Source organism: Takifugu rubripes, chromosome 8 (genome assembly GCF_901000725.2).
Source record: "Takifugu rubripes chromosome 8, fTakRub1.2, whole genome shotgun sequence".
Taxonomy (NCBI): domain Eukaryota; kingdom Metazoa; phylum Chordata; class Actinopteri; order Tetraodontiformes; family Tetraodontidae; genus Takifugu; species Takifugu rubripes.
Window position 1 is genome coordinate 7,919,206 of NC_042292.1, and position 22,131 is coordinate 7,941,336.

Here is a 22,131-nt window from a genome sequence, read left to right on the forward strand (position 1 = left end):
CAACACTTTTGCTGCATGTGATGTTGGCATCGCCCATTGTCTCTTTGAGGCCATCTGGAGTCGGCACATGTGGGAAAACCTGGTGTTAGTGGAGAATGTGACACTTTGACGTGCCAGCAGGTTTGTCAGGGATAACATCGCAGTTCAGTCCTATAGGGTAGCATCAAAAAGTGTTGCTTCATGGGATTCTGCTGTCTAGGTCACCAAGTGCCTAAAACACCGTCAACCTTGATATCTGATGATAATCGGAAATTGTGAAGTTTTTTATTACGATTTTAATACGAACACTGTCGTTAGAAAGTCTGCAAATTCATTTGTTTGATCGGCTTCTATTTTCAGATGTCCAACAAGCACAAGGGATTGGATGGAAGAGAGGAACGATTCCATGAACTGTTGTGGATGAAATGAGAAGGGGGGGGTTCATTTAGGTGTGAACTTGGCTGCCAAATGGGGTGAATAATAGATGTGACGGGAACAGAGGATAAAACAGTGGAGAGGTGGAAGAGAGGGGCGGGTGACAGATGAAAACAGGGCTCCTCCTGTTCTGCCTCGCCCCACACCTCTGTTTTATTAAAATTTCATCCTTATTATGGATGAACAAAGGAGGTCTCAATTAACCGGTATTTAATTTTTAATATCAATTAAAGAAAACGACTTTGGTGAATGACAAGTTGGTGGAACTTGTAGTTCGGTTTCTAGGTAATGTGGATCATAACGTTCAGCAGACATTAGCAGAAAGGCGGAAGATCAAAGCAAATGTAGCTGAAGCCAAAGTGGAGAAACATTTGAATTGAGGTTTTCATCTACGTCTCCACCATTTGCACTTTTTAAAGCATTAAAACATAGTTTATGAGCTTCAACAATTCTACCGCACATTTCCAGGATGCTACTCCGGGTGGGGTCGGTGGACAGAAAAGATTAAAAGATTCCATGAGAAAACCACCCAACGAAGTGAGGTCCGATGTTAGTCTTGGCTCCTAAAATTCCACAAATGCCTTCATGTGTTTTCCAGATCAAAGGCACAGAAACATCCGGTGTGTTTGCATGCAAACAAGGAAACAAAATTCTAACAAAATTCTTGTGGTAGATTGGTAACGTAAATGAAGGAGGATGCCCAGAGTAGTCTGGATGTAACCGGACTCACCTCCAGATAACTTGGCTGCGAGTGGACTTACGAGAGCGCGTGTGCGGCCAGTTGGGCTATTTGTTCTGCACATGCGCTACATTTAGCTTATATTTTGGAGACCTGGAAGCAGAAGCTTTACAAACAGCAACCGGTACTGACCAAATGTGGCCATGCATTACTGGAAGGACGTGGAGACTGCTGCAATACTTATAAATCTGACATATTTCAAAGTGAATACATGGGAGCTGTGTCCAACACTGCTGTTGATTTAGCTGTCGCTGCTACCTTGCTGGCTAACTTCTATAAAGATTGTTGTGGCTCAAGAACAACAAGGTAAAATAGTACAAGTGGCCACCTAGCGGGGGAAGCTGGTTTGGCTCCACCCACAATCTGGTTACTGTCAAGTCCTTTGAAGACAGAAGTCTGGTTGCATAAATTATGCCCCCTAATCAAATGACAAATGTAGTCCGATTTAAATCTGCCTGTAAACTTATTTAGTCTTATGCACGTCAGAGGAACAACGTTGCTCTCTGTGCACTGATCCGTCTCCCTCCTCCACCTTTCCTCATCCCATCTTTTTTATCTGTCCCTTTCATCCCTTGCTCGGTCCCCTCAGGTCCGGAACTCGAGCAGCTGAGCTCTGCCTCCACTTAGTCACACAAACACACAGTCATTTGCATTCTGACTGATACACACACAGACACACACATGCACGCACACATGTCACTTGTCCAAATGTTCATACATCACCCCGATTAATTTTTCTTCCCTGGCTTTTAAAAAAAATCTGGAACCTTAAGAGTGTGCACAAATGCCAACCTTGAGACACAGAAGATTAGACACTTGAACGCCGACTGAAGAGAGATGCTTCCTCCGAGTGGGGGAGGGACCTTGTGGCGAAGCGACAACATAGTTTCCTAAGAGCCAGGAGGTTGACACTTGAGGGAAAATGAAATCTTTCCAAGGATGCAGCAAGGGCATTGAGAAAATGGTAGTCATTTTCTGTTCACTCATTCTGGATGGGTTTTTTTTTAAATGTTTTTGTTTATCGGAGATTCATTATTCGGCTTTCGGCATGCTGATTTTCCTCAGACATCTTGGATGCATAAAAGACAAAAGGTGCAGCTTCTGCTGGAGAAAAATGTGCAGGCACATTTCTTATTTTGCCAACTTTGCTTCAAAATTTCAATTTGAACACCCGCTCACGAGTTGTAATTAGCTCTTTCTGTCTTTGGTGTTGCTTTCATTTAGAGTTCTGGTTACTGAGCATCGGCAGGCCTTTCTTCTCAAGCCTTTACCTGCTTTCCTAATTTTTTCCTCACTTCAATGAAGATAAATTTGCTGCTGCCGTTGTCAACTTTCTTGCACATTTAACTCAAGCGATCCAGCAGTGGCTTTACTATGATGTGGAATTATCATTCCAAAAAAAAAAGAAAGAGAAATCTCTGCCATGCTTCAGACCTCTGCCTTAACACCTTTGTATTAATGCTGCACAATCACGTCAGGTCGTAACCTTGTTGCTTCTTCCATTTTGATTTTTGATAGTGATTTGCAGCGTTGGTTCATGTTTTTGTTCGGTGCTGAATTTAAACTTGAAAGTTGGAGAAAATGTCAAGGTTTTTTTGTTTTTTTAAACTCCACGACACACGTAATTGAGAGTCTCTGTCTCTCTCCCTAACACACACACACACACACACACACAGAGGTAAAAGATGAAAGAGTCCATCATTGAAAACTTTCTCCAAAACCACAGGATGTGTTGCAGAGGGAATGGAGGGATGAAAGGCAGGAAAAAGTGCAAATGAAAGTGAAAAACAGAACACCAGGGTGACTGAGTGCCAGAGCAGATCACATGCCAAACTCCTGTCAGTGGCACTGAGAGGACACACGCACGCACGCAAACACACACACACACCTTAATGAGATTGTCTTAATATTGTCCTCCTCATCTGTCCACTTTATTTCTGTTTATTTCTATCGTGTGCTGTTGCCATGACACCCAGGGCCTGTCAACTAGACATCATTTACATGCACATCCAAATCAGACTGGCTGGATTGGTATGAAAAATTCATGCAACTGAAGTTTCTGTTATGAGTTGTCAGATTATAGGTGGGGTCGAGCCATATTCCCCTCCTGCTCGGTGGCGATTAGCACTGTTTCACTTTGTTACTGTTGGGCCACACTGGTTGACCTTTAACGTCACACCGCACTCTATAACGACATTAGCCTGTGAGGGAACGGCTGCAGCTAAATCAACGGCAGCTTTGGACGATTTTAGGTGTCAGCAGCTCATCCATGAATCAGCATCGCGGTGGTCTCAGCGTCGTTCCACAAATACTTTCCTCTGGTTCACTTTAGCTACCAGGTCAGGAAAACATAAGCAAAACGCCACACATGCACGGATGGCGTAGGCCAGCTCGCTGTCCACATGTCTACATTAAGTCGACTCACAACCGATCGATATGGGAGCGGGAGTCCGGCTACATCCGACTACTCTGGGTCGATCTTTGTCAAGCTATTGTGGCCACGAGCATTTTATATAATTGAGCTAACACAGACCGGTTTTCCTGTATGCCTGTGAACAAACTTAGTGTAATAAGTTGGGTATAGTGTGCACAAGTACACAAGCACGTGCACACTCTTTCTCTTGCACACACTGCTGAACGGTGGGCGACAGTGTACATCTAACTGCTCGTGCCCACATCAGAATGCAGGTTGGAGGTTTGACATTCCTGGAGGCTGCGTTCGTCTAGCCAGTTAGCGGGAGGACAGCCAATAACACACACACACACACACACACACACACACACACACCACCCGTGTGCACACACACTTTCTCTCTGACTATCTGATGAGCCTAATACTGATCCAAGTCAGAAGTGAGGAAAAAATGGCTTTTAATGTTCCAGCTCTGACCACGACTGTGTTTGTGTTCAGGCATGTGTGTGTGAGTGTGCATGCATGTGTCTGTGTGTGTCCAATACCAGTAATGAAGGCAGTCTGAGAGATTATCACAGTTGGGCATTTGCAGACCTCAAGGTTAAAGGAGCACAAAGGTAGTGCAGAACCTGTGTGTGTGTGTGTGTGTGTGTGTGTGTGTGTGTCTGTGTGTCTGTGTGTCTGTGTGTCTGTGTGTGGTTTTTCGGACAGCCAAACCACAAACGGCATGATGATTGATTGTTCAATGGTGAGAGGGAGCAGTGAATGATGGAGAATCAAACATATTTAAGTATAAATGACCAGAGAGGCCTGTTTTTCAAAAACAACATTGATATTTTGACATTGAACCGAGGACGTCAGAGATGTGTAATTATGTTGCAGATCAAGAAAATCAGCGGTAACCATGACACCGGACACAGTTCAAAAAATTGGAGCTAAGGTCGTTACCATGATGACCAAAAAACATTCTCCTCTAAACACAGTGCTGGGGGTTCTTTAAGGTCGTAGATGAACGTCTTCATTAACCAAATCCTCCAACGTAAACTTCTGATCAATTACAACTTCCCTGGAGGTGAAGAGGACACAGAGAAGCCGGTTGCTTGTGTTTCCAATGTTTCCTTTAGTGTTTACGACTGTTTAGTCAACCTTGGAAAATGGCCTCTGAAGTTTTTAATGCCGCTCATTCAATTAAAGTTCGAGGAAGAGCTGAACCTGAGGGTGCAATAAGTCACATATCCTTATTATCCCTCCCTGCTAATTACTGAAGCAATGAACTTTAATTAATATCTGAGCTTGGTGTGTGTGTGTGTGTGTGTGTGTGTGTGTGTGTGTGTGTGTGTGTGTGTGTGTTAAGGCATGCAAATGCGCACTTTTCCTTTATCTCGAGCCATTTCTCTTCAACACACGTTCAGACACACAAAACGGAGGCTGACATTTTGCAGTGTCTCGGTTCACATGACACCCTGAACCCAGGAAGGCTAGCAGTGCGTTTAGCATTAGCATAATTATCTCAGTTATCAGCAGCAGTGTTCATCCACACTGAACAACACAAATGGTAAAGCACAGCGTAGACGTTCAGGTCTGGAATGTATTTCTTATTTAGACTGCGGTTGACACCACACTTGTGCGACTGGCGCAACAATCAGCTTAATTTCCCTAAAAATGGTTAAAAAATTATGGAAACTAAAATGCAGCCCGTGTGTAAGGGAGAAGACGCTGGTGTGTGTGTTTATTTGTATTATAAGAGCCGTTAATTGCTGGGCTTTGCCTTGAGCTAGCAGTGTCCTTCACTTCCCTTTGCCCAGAGCTTCACTACGGCCGCAACTGATGTGCAGCAGCCCCGTTCTTTCGCCACTGATGACGATCCTGATGAGAACAGTGAAGTCTTGGATGGTTTGATTTTCACCTGCCCTTGAGTTTTACAGTGGTTTTTCTTCTAACCACAAAAACCTGTTAAAATTTCAGATTTGTTCATTTTCATTTTCTCAGCACTGTATTTGGGGTTGTTTTGTTTTTCAGATCAAATGAGTGAAACTTTCCCGATCCCTCCTACAGCAGTGGCAAAGCTTAAGACATATGCTTGAAACTTTATTATAGTTTCATGGAAACACAGTTGTTATGGATGGATGGATGGATGGATGGATGGATGGATGGATGGATGGATGGATGGATGGATGGATGGATGGACTGATGGATGGATGGATGGATGGATGGATGGATGGATGGATGGATGGATGGATGGACTGACGGATGGATGGATGGATGGATGGATGGATGGATGGATGGATGGATGGATGGATGGATGGATGGACTGATGGATGGATGGATGGATGGATGGATGGATGGATGGACTGATGGATGGATGGATGGATGGATGGATGGATGGATGGATGGATGGATGATGGATGGATGGATGGATGGACTGATGGATGGATGGATGGATGGATGGATGGATGGATGGATGGATGGATGGATGGACTGACGGATGGATGGATGGATGGATGGATGGATGGATGGATGGATGGATGGATGGATGGATGGATGGATGGATGGATGGACAGATGGATGGATGAATGATGGTTGGATGGATGGATGGATGGATGGATGATGGATGGATGGATGGATGGATGGATGGATGGATGGATGGATGGATGGATGGACTGACGGATGGATGATGGTTGGATGGATGGATGGATGGATGGACTGACGGATGGATGGATGGATGGATGGATGGATGGATGGATGGATGGATGGACGGACGGACTGACGGATGGATGGATGATGGTAGGATGATGGATGGATGGATGGATGGATGGATGGATGGATGGATGGATGGACGGACGGACTGACGGATGGATGGATGATGGTAGGATGATGGATGGATGGATGGATGGATGATGGTAGGATGATGGATGGATGGATGGATGGATGGATGATGGTAGGATGATGGATGGATGGATGGATGGATGGATGGATGGATGGATGGATGATGGATGGATTTGATCTTGCCAGCGAATACACACACACACACACACACACACGCTCACACACACACACACACACACACACACACGGAGCATTTGTCATCACCTTGCCACAGGCTGTATCCTCCTGCTTCAAGCCGACACAGTCTGAGTGTATTGAGTTGGTTCAATCAATGGGAGTCTGTGTGTGCGTGTGTGTGTGTGTGTCAGCGTGCGTGTGTGTGTGTGTGAGCGCGTGTGTGTGTGTGTTATCATGTAGTTTGAAATAGGTCAGCTGGACTTCCTTGTGGTTTTTTGAAGACATGTGTCCTCTCATCCAAGAAGCATCGTCAGGTCTGAAGTGCTGTAGTAGCAGAAGGAAGTCCAGCTGATCCAGTTCAAGCTGAACAGTTCTTCACCCTGGATGACTGAGAACATTCACATGTATTCTTGTGGACTTCCTCCAGTGACCTATTCAAAGATGGTAGATGTAGTCAGTCACAAATGGTGAGCAACCTGGTGTGTGTGTGCGTGTGTGTTATTATTTAAAAGCACACACACGTACCTTGAGACCAAACTGGTGATTGTCCGTGTCCTCGTGGATGCAGCTGCAGTGTAGTCCTCCACCTGCCCTCGCCCTTTGACCCAGGAAGTGAATGTTGCTTCACCGCAATAGGAAGTGGTTGGAGGACAATAAAAGTGATATTTCCCAGGGGTATTACCACAACTTTAGCAGGTCAGATGTCTTGTTCCAGGATGAAATACTGAGGTTTGTACATGACTCTATGTGTGTGCGTGGACGGTTCTTTAGGTGTGGCACTCATTCTTATTTTCTTAAATGGCAGGAAGTGTAAATCTGTCTGCGCCTATTATACACTTCTGTGTCAGGAAGTAACCAGGATAGAGTGTCCACAGCTGGTTTTAGCTTTGACAAATGATTACGTCAACCTAAAAGTCGGGTGGTTCAGGTAACCAAATGCTAATCCAACTTTCATGTCCTCACGTAATTTCCTTTGCTCAGCGAGCTCAGGGCAGTTCAGCCCGACACCAGGCCAGAGGATAACCAGAGTTCATTTGAATTTTGACAATCCCACAGGAAGCTCCTCAGCAGTTTCCAGTGTTATCAAGCATTGAGGCACAAAATCATCACAAATTAGAAATGGAAACAGCATTGTCAGCATTGACAGATTTTTTTCTATGAGCGATGTCCTTAAAACACAAAGGTTCTCAAACCAAACTGGTAAACTAAGACCAAAGACTGGAGGAGACATGACTCTGACAGAGTAACATGTCTGGTTTGTACTTGCTAACTAGTTTGGGAGGTGGTTCCAAGATGAGGCAGTCTTTCTTGAAGTGCTGCCTGGGTGTGAACACTTGAGCACCAGGGAATCTGACTGTACTGTTTAACTCGTGGTGTGTGTAACTTGTGTTTGTCTCTGATGTTCTTGTACGTCATTCCATTTCCTGTCAATGCGTCTCCAGGCAGGGTCCTTAAGATCAGAGAGAGATCATTTAAAATGGTTTGTAAGCAGGGGAGCGAGCGCCAACCAAAGCCACGCTCACTTCCTTTCTGCATGTGAAACTGGCCGATGACAACTGGAGATGCTGTAAAATATGTCTCCCCACCAAAACTCTCCAGTCTAACTCGGTCCGTGTTCTCTGGTAATTCTGACTGTGTCGGCGCCCTGAAGTGGACCAGCAGATGTGTGTTTTGGCTATTTTGAGGACACCAATGAAGGGGGAGCACGAGGACAAGGCCAGTGAGAAAGCAGGTTCATACCTTCTGAACTTGAGTGGATGTCGCGATGCTCTGATGAGAACGGGGCGCTTGCTACTTCTTTGAGAAAGCACGCGGTCTTTCATCATTTACGCCCTCCATCTCCTCCCTGTCTGTCTTCATGCCTGCAAGCCTCTGTGAAAAGTTAGTAGCTGCTCTTTTCTCCTTGTTTAACCTCTGGTGCCCCTTCCAAGTGTGTGCTTCTGTTGGGTGCATCTATCTGGCCAAGTTACTGCGGCGATGAAAGTCCCGCAGCGTCGGCCACGTGCCAACCGGCACAATAAGAAACCTTCACGCTATTTAGCTACTACAAAAAGTCTTCAATGTTATTGAGAATTCGATGGGTTTTCTTGAGTAGCGCTTGGTGAAGACTGAGAAGCCGGCGCCCACAGATCAAACGGATCCCTCCTGCCTTTAAATAAGTCGATAAGATTGAAAAATAGGGTTTACAGCAGATCTTTGAGCTTTGGCACCTGCTCACAGGAGTGAAACAGCGACTGCAGCCATTGGAGCAGAAAAACACCGAGCTTTTCTTCTGCTTGTCTGATCAGCAGGGTGGCATTGAGGCACCTGGAAGGACTCCAAAGGAAACACACACTCATATACACACATGCACGGTGTCCAACAGGATGAGCAACTAATGTGTAATGAAGGAGAAAAGGCACATCTGCACGTAGCTGCTGTGTTCTTGGAAGCATGGAAGGTAGACATGAACAGCCAGGCGAGCTCTCAAAATCTCAGCATGTCTCCAGCTATAGTTGTGTTTGGCCCCATCCACCAGAGCTGCTTGTGCAACAATTAAGCACTCTGCCAAATAAAAAAGGAACCTTTATCATTTACCCAAGATTTTGAGAGTCCTTGCAGAATTCCATCAAAATTCCCAACCCCAAACTTTCTCCTAAAGTTCTGAAAAGCTGCGTTTCCACTGCAGAAACTTCAGAGTCATGTTACAGTCTCGGGATGTGCAGGATCCTCCCTCAAACAGCCATATACAGGAACTTTCACCAGGCCTAGTCCTTGCTCCAAGCTAAGTACTTAGATTGGTCAAGAACGACTCCTGCATGGGGCTTGAGGTTAACTCAGGACTAATTGGCTAAATTTAGAGCCCGATGTGACACAGAACCCAGCAGAAGTGACACTGCAGTCTGGCACACGGCGGTTACGGTGGGGCTGAGGCTCCAACCAGAGACCTGGTTTTAGCTGGGTGGATTCAGGATGTTTAAGCCATAACGACCATGTTCAGCCATTACTTTAACACAGTCAGAGATCAAATCTGTGGCTGAAAAGTAATGGTGTTGCATTTTCAGGTGACTTTCTAACATTTTGATGAATCATTGAAGAAGAAAAAAAGAGAATGTTTAGTTTACTCAGGCCAACTGTGTGAATGTTTGAGATTAATATGCAGATATTTTATTCCCGGAAAGCTCTTTGCTGTATAATCGCCAGGAGACCTAAACTGTAAGGAATTAGGAAAGAGACAAAAGACAAAGCAAATCCACGAAAACATAATGTGAGATTATAAATGTACCATTTTAAGAGCTCAGAAAAATCAAACGCAAGATTAGGAAGGAGAGATTTAGAAGATTTAAGGGAAAGATGTGAGGAGGCCCAGGGAGAGAGTGATAGAAAGAGAAAGAGGGGATAATAAAGAAAGACATCTGTAGCAGTTGTAAGGACATGGATTTAGTGTCTTAATACAGTTACATCTCTCCCAAGGGGACCCGAGGATTAGATATGGTCATTTCATTAGACAGGGGGGAGTGGATGGGTGGAGGATTAAGAAAGGACTGAAAGAGGAAAGGGTGAAATAGATGATAAGAAACAGTGATAGAAAGGGGGATTGAGGGATAGGCCGGAGGACACGCCTGAAAGTCATTTTGGCTCTTGGCTTTTACCGAATTGAACTAAAGCTTTACAATCAGGGACTATTTATGAGTTGACCTAATACATTTGAATGACAACAAAAGTGGAACTCCTGCTCAGTCCCAGATTGAACGGCCTTTGTTTTATTTATTTCCCCATTTGAAACCTTCGAGGACCTAAAACGGCCTCAAAAAAGACAAATCTGTTCATATTTTGCATTCCTGAAAATGAAATAGGGAACTGGCCGGAGCGATACCACTGCTAAAGAAAAGCAACACGTATCAAACTGCACTTCTTACATCTTTGTCCTCAGCAGAATCGCACACTTTTGAGTTCACCGTCACATAATTGTCAGCATAATCCTGGTGGGGGGAATGGGGGGGGGGGGGGTGAAAAAATGGCTACAGAAATGGGTAAAATGTCCGAGGATGGATACAATCTGGAGCTTCATCGAGAAGGAAAAGGCTGCTGGGCCACTGAGGAGGAGGAGGAGGAGAGGCCAAAGCTCAGCACCCTCAGACATATGGCTGTCCCCTTCTTGATTACACTTCAGCTGGCTGGAAGATTACCAGCTCCGTGTGTGTGTTTGTGTGTGTGTGTGTATGTCTTGCATATGCTCATGGGTGTGTGTCCAAGAGCTCAAACTGTAGCCTGCTGAAGATTACTCAATATCATTTAACTCGTGTCTTTGAGAAATAAGATTTAAGATTACGACGATCCGTCAAAGCGTGTGTATGTGCACGCACGTGTGTGTGTGTGTGTGTCTGTGTGTGTGTGCTTAAACACTCCTTCCTCGTCTTCTTCTTCAGCTGCTCTATGGTGGATTAACAGCATATTGAACAAGTGTGTGTCCTAACACCAAGATTACTCCAAGTCAAGTAGATTGAGCCTTCTGGGTCACAGCGAAGGCAACTAGGGAGATCAGATAGCACTCCTGTTACCGCGTGAGTGTGTTTGTGCCTCTTCTTCATCCTGGAGTGTGTGCCTGCTCTGATGCCTGCGTGGTCTCATCTGGCTCGGGTTTTCTTGGAAGGAAATGGCTCCATATGCTACAAGACGACTGCCTGTGACCTCACACCAGGATCTGCAAGGAGGGAGAGAGACATAGCCTGGCTGTGAAAGAGAGAGACAGAAGCCGCGTTTCTATCACACTGTTTTTTATGCACAGTATAATGATTAGATCAAACAGAGAAATGACAAAAACATCCTACAGTTTGCATATTTTTGAAATCACTCTTGAAGTGAAGTGTTGTGGTTTTGCTTGTGTTTCTCATGTTTATGTCATTGTGCGCACACACAGAAAAATGCTAAATGTGCTTAATGAAAATGTCCTGTATCAACTCTGTCATGCTTTAATTCCATCAAACACTGTAACATACACATCCAGAGGTCTAAGTTCCAACTCATATTCTGGCAGAATGATGATCATCTGAGGCCTTACCAATAGATGAACTGGGCAACAGGACGTGTTTGTAATTGGATGCTGTTATCAACCTCTGCAAACTAAGTGTCTTGCTTCATTTTTCATAATGAGGAGGCATTTAGCGTGAAGGCTCATCCCAACATTGGTGCAGATCAAACCAGCAAAATCTGCTCCTTCTAAAAACGTGGCTGTTGTGTTGCAAGTGAATCCTGGTTCGGTGAGCGTGTAATGTGAATGCGAAGGGATTATTGAATGAATCGAAGAGAAGATGGGAGATGTGGTGAAGGGGAATGGTTCACTTTTTAGGGTTCTTGCAGATCGATGAGCTATGTTTTTTTCCTCTGTGCTTCGTTCTTCCTTATCAGTGCTCGTTTTGGGCAACACAATCAAACTGATTCTATCCCCATGCAAAAGTGCCCTTAGATGCAACACATCCCATTTGGTTTGAGTCTTTTAAAATGACTCCAGATATATCTGGCACTGCAAGATATATTATTAATACTTCCATAAACTACCATCAATGACCAAAACCATTTTGGATGCAGATCTTGGAGGTAAAAATGTCTTTATTTGTGGGGAACTAGTTCCAGTGTGATTCCTCATTCTTGTTAACAATCACTTTTTCTACTCCTGTGAATGCACACACACACACACACACACACACACACACACACACACATCCTGTTGTAGCCAATCTGCATGTGATGCTTGAGCCTTGAGAGAAGCCAAAACTCATAGCAGAGATGGACACATTAAACCTAGACAGACATTAATAGGTCAAGATTTGTTTTTCTGTTTTATGCGTGCATAAATGATCGTTCAGAGGCAATTACGGCTGATGTTTAAGGTAGCGTCTCGCAGGAGACGATAGCCTGAGGCTGGGCGAGGAATAATAACGAGCAAAAGTATCTGAGCCTGCATTCGCATGTTAGATCATCTCCTATAATCAAAGGGGATTAAAATTATCCACATATTTATAAATACTCTTTACTGTACAATTACTTATATCCATATGACTTGAAATAGCCTGGAGCTGTGTTGTGACTGAGGAAAGTCATACTGTCCAATGTGTCAACCAGGCATGTCAAACTCAGTCCTCGAGGGCCACGATCCAGCCGGGTTTTCCATCCCACTGAATGCATTTTCAACCTGGTAGGACAGAAAACCCGGTTGGATCGTGGCCCTCGAGGACTGAGTTTGACATATGTGGATTCTAAAAACTATAACAGGGAATCTTCACTGACCATTTTGACTTGATGTCTGTTAATCACTAAAGACTTAACAATATGATATACAAAAGAAAAAGGTGCACACAATGTAGCAGTCTTCCTAATTTTACTTGCCTCCTATAGCAAGAGGGTTCTGGTTCAGAGTCCAGGGACTTGCATGACCCCCCCGTGGCTCTGTGGGGTTTCTCTGTGTACCTCCCTCAGTCATCAGGAACTCTAAATTGAGTCCAAACTCCCGCCCCTGCATGGTTACAGTTGCTAGGCCTGGCAAGCTCTCTTTGCCGGTTTATTCCCATGGATGTGTAAACATGGCTTTCTCAGCAATTTTCATAAAAGTTATTCTGAAGGAAATCATGACAAGTTTCTGTTGGAAATCATCAGGGAGAACTCGACAGAAAGGACTGCATTTGAGAAATATAGTCACATCATCCTTTAGAGTAATGTTGACAAAGAGCACATTAGAATTGAAGATGCTCACTGTTCATGTTGACAGATTCAGCCAGCGAATGCCTTTCATCGGACATTTCGCTTCAGAAGTGAAAGCTTGCCAGTAACTCCTCCCTTAGTTACCATTGCTTACATGGGATGAGTCAGTGGTGGTTCTAGGGCAGGACTCAGCCAAGGGTCACTGGACACTCTAGCTCCCCCATAATTTGAAAAGTTGTGGTTGATAGATGGTTTGCATTCATTCGCAAATCGGTGTTTGATGCAAGTCACTAAATCTCAAAATGTTGAGAGATTTGACTGCTTGATTTGAGGAATGGCCTCATATTTGTTTATAACACAAAGATGAAGATGTTGCCCAGTAAAACAGAAAACACGTCTGATCCCTGGTCCTGGTCCTCACTCAACCAGCAGAGATCCAGGATCTGGCTGAAGGCTTCATATCCACAAACGAGAGCCTCAGCTGGGGCAGCGGATACAGAGAGAGAGAGAGAGAGAGAGAGGGAGAGGAGTGTGTGGGTGTGTGTGTGTGTGGGTGTGTGTGTGTGTGTGAAATCTTTAGTTAAATATTTACACAGCAGCCACTGTGGATGAGCGAGATAACCTCAGAGCTTGAATTTGTTCCCCCCACTGTGCTGGAAACAGTGGCGTCTCTCTCTCTCTCTCTCTCTCTCTCTCACACACACACACACACACCTCTAAATTCATCCCTCACTCACTCTCTTAAACATTCATCCTTTATACCTCCTGTTAAATTAATTATTCAGCTTTCTGACTATGATTGCCAATCATTTGTCATTAGCTTGCAGTACAGATGTAAACCTGCACGTGTGTCTTCTTCAGTGTTCATTGATACAGTGGCAGGGCACGGATGTACAGAGACACCCCAAGAAATGAGAAAGGGGGAATTGTGTAGATAAAGAGGGATTTCTCAGTGATGAGAGAAAAGGTAAAGGAGAGATTGGTTGGGCAGAGAGGACTCTTGGCAGAGCGCAGTGATAATCCGGTGCCTGTGTCAATGATTTGCATATATACTAAACCCTTCAATTCTTTCAGCTAACACTGAGAGGATGAGATAACTAATGCAGTTCCATTGTCCACTTTCTGTCTTCTGTAGAGATTCCCGCTGTGCTTCCCTCCATACTTCCCTGCCTCCATTTGGAGTTTACTTTTTAGTGGTTATCACTCAGTAAATTTGACAATTTTGAGGATTATCAGCAGATTAATCCCAAACTTCCTGATTTCATTACATTTTATAAATTCTTCCTGTTGTGGTTGTTCACGACAGCAGCTGAACATTGTGTGAACAAAATGAGCGCCAGCACAGGTTAGCTTTTAACAGTGTGAAAAGAATTGGCAACCTTGTTATTTTTGACACCTGATGGCGCATTCATGAATACACGTGAATGCTCCTGAAGAGGTCAGAGAATAATGGAGATCAGAGTGTTCCTGGAACATCACAATGCTCTTCAAGTTCCATTCAGATACAAAGCAAACAGACACACTGTAGCTTCTCATCTGTTCGCACACTTTCTATCAGGAAAAGTGATGGCGATCAGACAGTAAACACCTAAATCAAGCTTTAACCTACAATTCCTTTTATTTTTTTTTTAAATTTGATCAAAGTAGAAATGTAGAATAACTCAGTGTCCATTCTCAACCTCGTGTCTATGTTTCCCAGTGGTCACTCGCGGTACTGCAACTACAAAAAAGTATGGCGTTCGAGTGATGTCTCGAGATCAAGCAGGTGTGCTCGATGGAGGAACAGAGGAGCGAGAATGAATGACCACCCTAAATACGCGACACAAACACAAGCGTTCATTTACATTTTACCTTAAGTTCATTTAAAGTTCATGTGTTCTCCTTGATTCAATTTCAGATTGTTCTCATTCTAACTATGTTTGTATGTATCTCAGCCTGTGGGAAAGTGCTCTCAGCAATTGAAATACAGACGCTCCAATGACAACCCAACTGTCAGAGACAGACCAATGACTAGAGAACCCCCCTCTCTATATATACAAGGCAGTGTAGGCAATGAATTACACATAAGCTCACCTCACTCAACTGGATCCATTGCCTGCTTAACAGTCCTCTTGTTGATGAGGTAACTCCTTCTAAGGACTGGTAGCTTAACCCTGGGAAGCCTTCCTTCGATTGGTCTAGAACAGCCCCTCGAGCTTTCTCTTCTGCTGGCAGGGCTACACCTGCTACTGGGAGTGGTGGCTGTCGGCTTCACAGCTCACCTCTGTGGTAGCGTGGCTGATGTCTTGGGCCTGTGTTAGCAGTGGTAAAAAATAAAGAGGTGCCCTCCCACTCTTGCCCATTGGTGTGGTTTTTTTCCCCATTTCTGTCAATAATCTTTTCTGTCATTCTGTCACCGACTCTGCATCGTAAGTATGGCCACCAAAAATGCCCTCACTAACCCCGAGTCATGCATCACTAGCGATAACACTGGAGAGGAGGCTACATATTGTTGCTGCCTCCACTGCCAACCCTCCTCTCTCAATCTCCTTACCAGGAGAGTAAAAGCCATTCAGGAAAAACCAAAAACAAACCTGAATCAAAGCCCTTCATCGAGGCTCTCACCCCCGCCTTTATGGCTACCCTCTTCTCCAGCACAGGGCACCGTTGCTGTAATCTTCAATCAAGTGAGAAGGTTCAAGCAATGACAGCCAATCCTTGTGTGCTGGAAACAGTTCTCAAAGCTTGTAGAATGCAGTTTACCTCCCATCCACCCAAATTCAACTGCATGGTGGGATCTCAGCTCAGGCTGTGGAGAAAGAAATCTCTAAAGAAATCTCACTAGCTGGACACAGACTCTGTCTCTTTCAGAGCCATGCTGATGGACAGGCAGAGGGAGAGAGAGTGTGTGTGTTCCTCTCCTACTTCAGAAATGGTCTCATGGTCGTGCATGGTCTCATCTCAACCTTTTGGGTTCTATGGCCTCACTTGTAGCTATGGTACAATGAGACCTAATAAGAATGAGAAACTTTCAGCTTTTCAACTGAAAGTTGATGGCTGGGTGTGTCACCAACTTCCCCATTTCTGTCCCAACGTGGTGCAGGCTTCCGAACTAGCAGCTTTCAGATAGTCACAAGATTGGTATCACAGAGGAAGTTGATAACATCAGATTCAAGCATAACTGGCTGGGAGGGGGGTGTTCATGAATGCTGACCTGTCAATGTATCCAGTGATGCTCCTGGACAGCTCCATTTTTTCCAACAAACGACAAGTTCTCTGGTATAGTGAATTTTTGAGAATAATCTCAGATGTCCCTTCCACCTGGCTCATCTGGCTTAGTTATGCAAGGAGGAATAGGCAAAAATCTCCAACAACTGATGAAGGTGATTAGTGTTTCTAGATGTTTGGTTGTGGTAATGGCTGCAATAGTAACCTACAATCTAGGAATACCAGGACATCTCACAACTGAATTTATAGTAATCTGGGGTTAAAAATATCCATTTGTATATTTATACAGGGCAAAATATTAATATATGAATTAAAATGGCTCAGACATGTTCAACCTTCGGAGAAAATTAGTCCACAATATAATAAATGCTGGACAAAGCTCAGAAAGTTCATTTTGAAGTAAAGCGGCTGGATAAAATGATATAAATCTACTTTTTATCCTTCAGCTGTTTTTTTTCCTTCTGTCCTTCCTGTCTCATCTAACATCTGCTTGTCTTCAGCGTTGAGATGTGGGGCCTCCCAGCACGAGTGGCCTTCCAGACTGACACTTCCCTCCCATCTTTTATTTAGCTGCTGCCCAGCCAAGGGCTCCTCCAGACGGGCTGTGCCTTCAGGCAAGGCCCCAGGCTTCAACGCCCAACAAGGGCCCCTGTTGTGGCACGCTTCTGCACCACAGCACCCCACCACCACCACTACCACATCCACATTCACATAAGCCTGCAGCACGCAGTGAGCAGAGGCAACACGCACACGCGCACGTGCAGGCAGCGGTTTGTCCGGGGAGGCACCGGTCACACCGTCTTTGTTTTTATTCATACGACCCGTGATTCATTTATTGTTGATCTTTCATACATTATGAGGTGAGATGAGGAAGAGTTTCTAAAGAGGAAGATGCTGACGTGCTGCTCTGAACTTTCTCCAAAAGAAACTAAACCATTTCGAGTTAAAACGGGTTCATGTGGCCACAGCGAGGTGAAGGTTATTTCATGATGACATCATCTATAAAGTCATGAAAGAAAATAGGAGGACCATGGAGGCAGTCGTACCTCACAGCACCACCATATATTTTTTCAACCTTGATATAATGTTTCTGATCTCATTGAAGTTGTATAAAAATGGTTTATAGGATGAATGGTGAATGACGTCGGATACAGTCAACTGAATTGGAATTTTAAAACCAGAACTGGAATTGTAAAAGCTGACTGTAAAAATATATACATTCCCAACGAGTAAATTCACTTTCAAATTATTACTTTCAGTTTCTGTTTTTTAATGCAGTAACTGAAATGAACCAATACAAATTCAAATTCAGTTTGTAATGCAATATTTCAAGTGAATCAAATTGAATAATAAATGAATTAAATCCAGTTTTTGCCTGCACGTATTTCAGCCAGCAGAAGGCACACGTGACCCTCACCGATACTTTCTCTCTCATGGTTCATCGAGTAGAGTGAAACCTTTCTTCAGCTTTATGTGTTTGTCTGTGTGTTGGTGTATGTGTGGAGGCAAGCTGTCTCACGCTGGAGCGGCTCCAAGCAGGAAGGACTTGGGCCGCGGCGTTGAGGAACGCTTCCAGGTTAACAACGGTACGGCATCGAGGCTATAGGGGGTGTGAACTTGACAGCTGTGGCCATCTATCTTACTGACTGGTACATTCACACACATCAAATCAACACACACACTCACATGCATGCAGCACCAAGGGATGGCGAAGAGACTCCGGTCTGTCCCATGTGTCCAGTTTTCACTCCGTGGCAACGGAGCAGAGGAGAGATGGAGACAAAGTGCCAAAAGAAAGAAAGGAAGCAGCCACAAAATGTGAGGAAAGAACAATAGCGTGTGGAAAGATGCAATCTGATCACACCCTCACCTGGAGCATACGGCATTTCATATAGGATGCACTGGCGAGGACTTCTGTGTCCACGCCTCCACCTGAGTGTGTTTGTGCGAGTCTGCCTGCGTCGTCTTGAGGATAGCCGCGGCGAAGCGAGAGCCATTGTGTTCAAGCGAGCATATGGTTTCTGACACGTCTCTTTCTAGTGCCATACCGTCTGTCTATACGGCGCCATGGCAGCCAAGACAGAAGTTCTTTCTACTGAAGGCCCTTTTGAAGGAAAACATGGAAGAGCATTAGTCGAAGTTTATTCCCCGGCTCATCGTTTTGGACTCCACGGAAGAAGACTCTTTTTAAAAAGTGGATACAGTATAAAGAAAAAAAAAAGAAAAAGAAAAAAAAAGTTTGGGTCCCTAACTTATTTTTTCTTCATTTCTATTCATACTTGCTAGAACAATGTGTTTCTCCTGTGGCCTGGGAAATTGGGGAGTAATGCCTTTCAAGTGGATTGGAAAGTCAAATAGAAAAGGAGGAGAGTTTCCTTTCTTAGTCTTCCTGCCGGTTGAATAGAAAATCCAGGAAGTGGATATTGTTGTAGAGATTCTTGGGGATGATCCAAAGCAGACTGGAGATCCATGGACATGCGGGCTGCTCTCTGCCTATCTTTCAAGGTCCATTTGGGGGGTTGAAGTCATGTGTTAATTTCCAGTTAGCATATAGCATTTTTTAGCTTTTGTCTTCCGACAGAATCAAGAACACAAGTGCAACAATTTTCCTTCAGTGTAGCTTAAAATAAAAATGATCATGATTGATTGTACTGAACGCCACCTGGTGGCCAATCATTGTAGAAAAGCACTAAAAAGCTCGCTCTCTCTCTTTATATGTGTCTGTGTTTGTGTGTGTGTGTGTGTGTGTGTATACATATATATGTATGTATTTGTGTGTGTGTGTGTGTGTTTGCCCATTTTTCATCCAAAGTGCCTCTAACAAATTCCAAAATATTAGAGAATATTGCAGGCTAGCAGCAGCTAAGACCGCAGAAAAGGACATGAAAGGGAGGCTGACAGATGAGATGATAGAACAAGTACACAAAGGAGAAGAACAAATAAATCGGTTAATCCTCTGCAAAGATGAGAAGAGTGTGGGATGAGCCGAGGATGGAAGAAAATCTTGTTTGATTGCTGTTCTTCTTAAAAGGTGACACTCTCGACGCTACAAAGAATGTCCCCGCAGAGCAAACACAAGCAGACTCATTGAAATTAAACACTCTGCTGAGGATGGTACGCTGACTGGGAACCAGACGGCTTTACAGGGATAATGCGCCCAGGGGAGGAAGGAGGAAAGAGGGAAAACAAGGAGGTAGGAGGACAGGAAGGCAGACGGAGCTCTCAGGATGGAGTGTGTGTCTTGGAGACGCTTCCTCGAGATGGATGATTGTTTGGAATTGGTCACTAGGGAGACGAGATGAGTACACTCGCCTTGAGAAGTTTGCCAGTCAAGTGAGCCGTGCAAAACAAACGTCGATTTATTCTTTTGTTTTGAATAATCAAGACGATATTAACCTTCAGCTTCAAGAGGCTCCACAGAAATCTGATATTAACTTGAGCCTGTTGGTCATTTCAGCAGCTGAAATCAATTCCAGAACTGTTATTCTTGGTTTGTCTCCTGATTCCTCCATGGTGGCCGTTTTAGTCAGGTTTTTAGTCCATTTCTGAAAGTTCTGGCCAGCCTCCCACCAACATGAATGATGAAGCTTTGCCTCTTCTTGAATTCATTGTTTTAAACTTTGGTCGGTGAACAGGGTCCCACAGTGTAAAGGAGACCTGGGGACGGTGAGGACAGTGGGAAAAGAGACGGATGAGAGGTTTTTGCTCCTCCTGCAGGGAACCAGAGAGCAATTTATCACTAAAAAGATGCGTGGAGCACCAGTTATCAGCCGGGCTGCCATAGGAGCAGAATCTCCTCCTGATCCACCCTCTTTTCCATCAGTTATTCCAGCTTGGACATCCAACTCTGCCTTCATCCATCACTCTATCCATCCACTTATCCTTTCTTTTGTCTTCATCTCTTTATACACATCCATCCATCAGCTGGTACAGTCGTAGTGTTTTGACAAGGGCACAGTGATGGGTTGGCACATACATCATCACTGTCAGAAGCAGCCTTGTAGAGCTAATCTTCTTGTTTTTAGGTTCAAAGCCAGTTGATGCAGTTATTTAGGCTCAAATCTGCTCATTTTAGCTCAGAGCTACTATATTACAGACTTCTTGAGCATGTTCTCATGCTATTTGTTAGCTTGTTTTTCTTTCCAATTGCTCATATTTCAAGTGTTTGCATCCTTGTTGTGATATAACGTTTTTTTTATTTCTTTCACAAGATTGCCAGTGTTGTCGTCGCTGTCATCCTCCTCCTCCTCCTCCTCCTCCTCCTCCTCCTCCTCCTCTTCCTCCTCCTACCCATTATTGTTCTTCTTTTCCATGTTTGGGGACACAGTATCAGACCCTGCATATTTGGGATTTCTGGCCCTTCTTGGTTCCAGTGGAATTGCAGGGGCCTCAAACATTTAACCCAACAACCTGACAAACTTGCCGGTCACAGTTAACACTCAAATCCAACGGTCAAAGCCAACAGGTCAAAAAGAAGAAAACATATATTTATAGCGATATGAAATCTTCAGCATGCCGTCATTACAGAGAAAATCTGGAGAAGGAGCTTGAGTAATTAACCCCCCCTCTTCCTCCTAAGAGCCCTCTCATTCCTCCTCTCTCTCTCCATCGCTCCTTCAAGCCTCGCCCTCACCCCTGGCCTCCTCTTTGCCCTCACCCATCTTCTCGCCCATCTTCCTTCCCATCAACCATTTCACCTGTCACCGCCTTAATCTCTCCATCTCCCAGTTTGTTCAGTCACCTCAGCCCCCTGTGCTTCTCTGAGGATGCTCTTATAGTGCGCACATGAACACACGTGCGCAGGCAGTATTCATATGCAAATGGACATTAGTCACAGGGACGTGCGTGCATACAAGTAATCATGGTCACTGTGGATGTCCGGAAAAACAGCAATTACTCCAGATGTGCGCAGCTTTAGCTTTAGCTTTTTAGCATTCTCATGAGAGGTTTTTGGTTTATTAATGACACGAGTCAAAAACGGTGGGGATAAAAATGAAACCTTTACGAGAGTTCATGTCACCGAAACAGCCACAAACATGTAGGGGACTCTGGTTTATGTTTCGATGGGGGGGTCTGTGGGAGTTTATAACAGGTAAAACCGATGGGTGATCGTCGACCCCCAGGCCCTCCCCTCGCCCATTTTCTGGCATAAAATTGGATAAAATTGCCAGAATTGCTTTAATTTGGGTTAAACTTGGCCAGTTTCTATCAGACGTGGTGTCTCTCAGACCCAAACGGGGTAATGGAGGATGATTAGAGGTGATGGAAAGGAGGAGGCGAAGACACAACCTCCTGACTCAAGTAAGCACTCGCAGCACACGGTTCCGCTGAACTCCTCCAACCTTTCCACAAGAGCTTGATTGCCTCCTGGAGGAGCCTGATGTGTATGTGATGAAGAAAGCTGGAGAGAGGTACAAGAGGAGGATAGAAAAGCCGTCTTCCCCCTCTCGGTACAATACTTAGCAGACATCCTTGATGGAAGAGATCAGCCCATTTAGCCTTTTACCTGAAGAGACCACTTGAAGAAAAATGTAGGGTTTTTTTTTCAGAGATTAGCTTTAGCGCGCACGTGTTAGTATCTGGTGCGCAAGCCTAGTCACATGTACTGTCACCTTCAGGGGGGCAGTTGGTTTCCGTTTCAGCACGATAGAAATTGTTAAGCTGGAGCTTTATTGTG

General features: G+C 44.5%; 1 long non-coding RNA gene across 1 annotated transcript; it reads left to right on the top strand.

Moving 5' to 3' along the window:
- LOC115250711 (uncharacterized) lies at positions 1-617 on the top strand. The gene is made up of 2 exons (XR_003889279.1): positions 1-120; positions 340-617. It is a non-coding gene; the product is annotated as an uncharacterized lncRNA (long non-coding RNA).
- Positions 618-22,131: the final 21,514 nt, after the last annotated feature.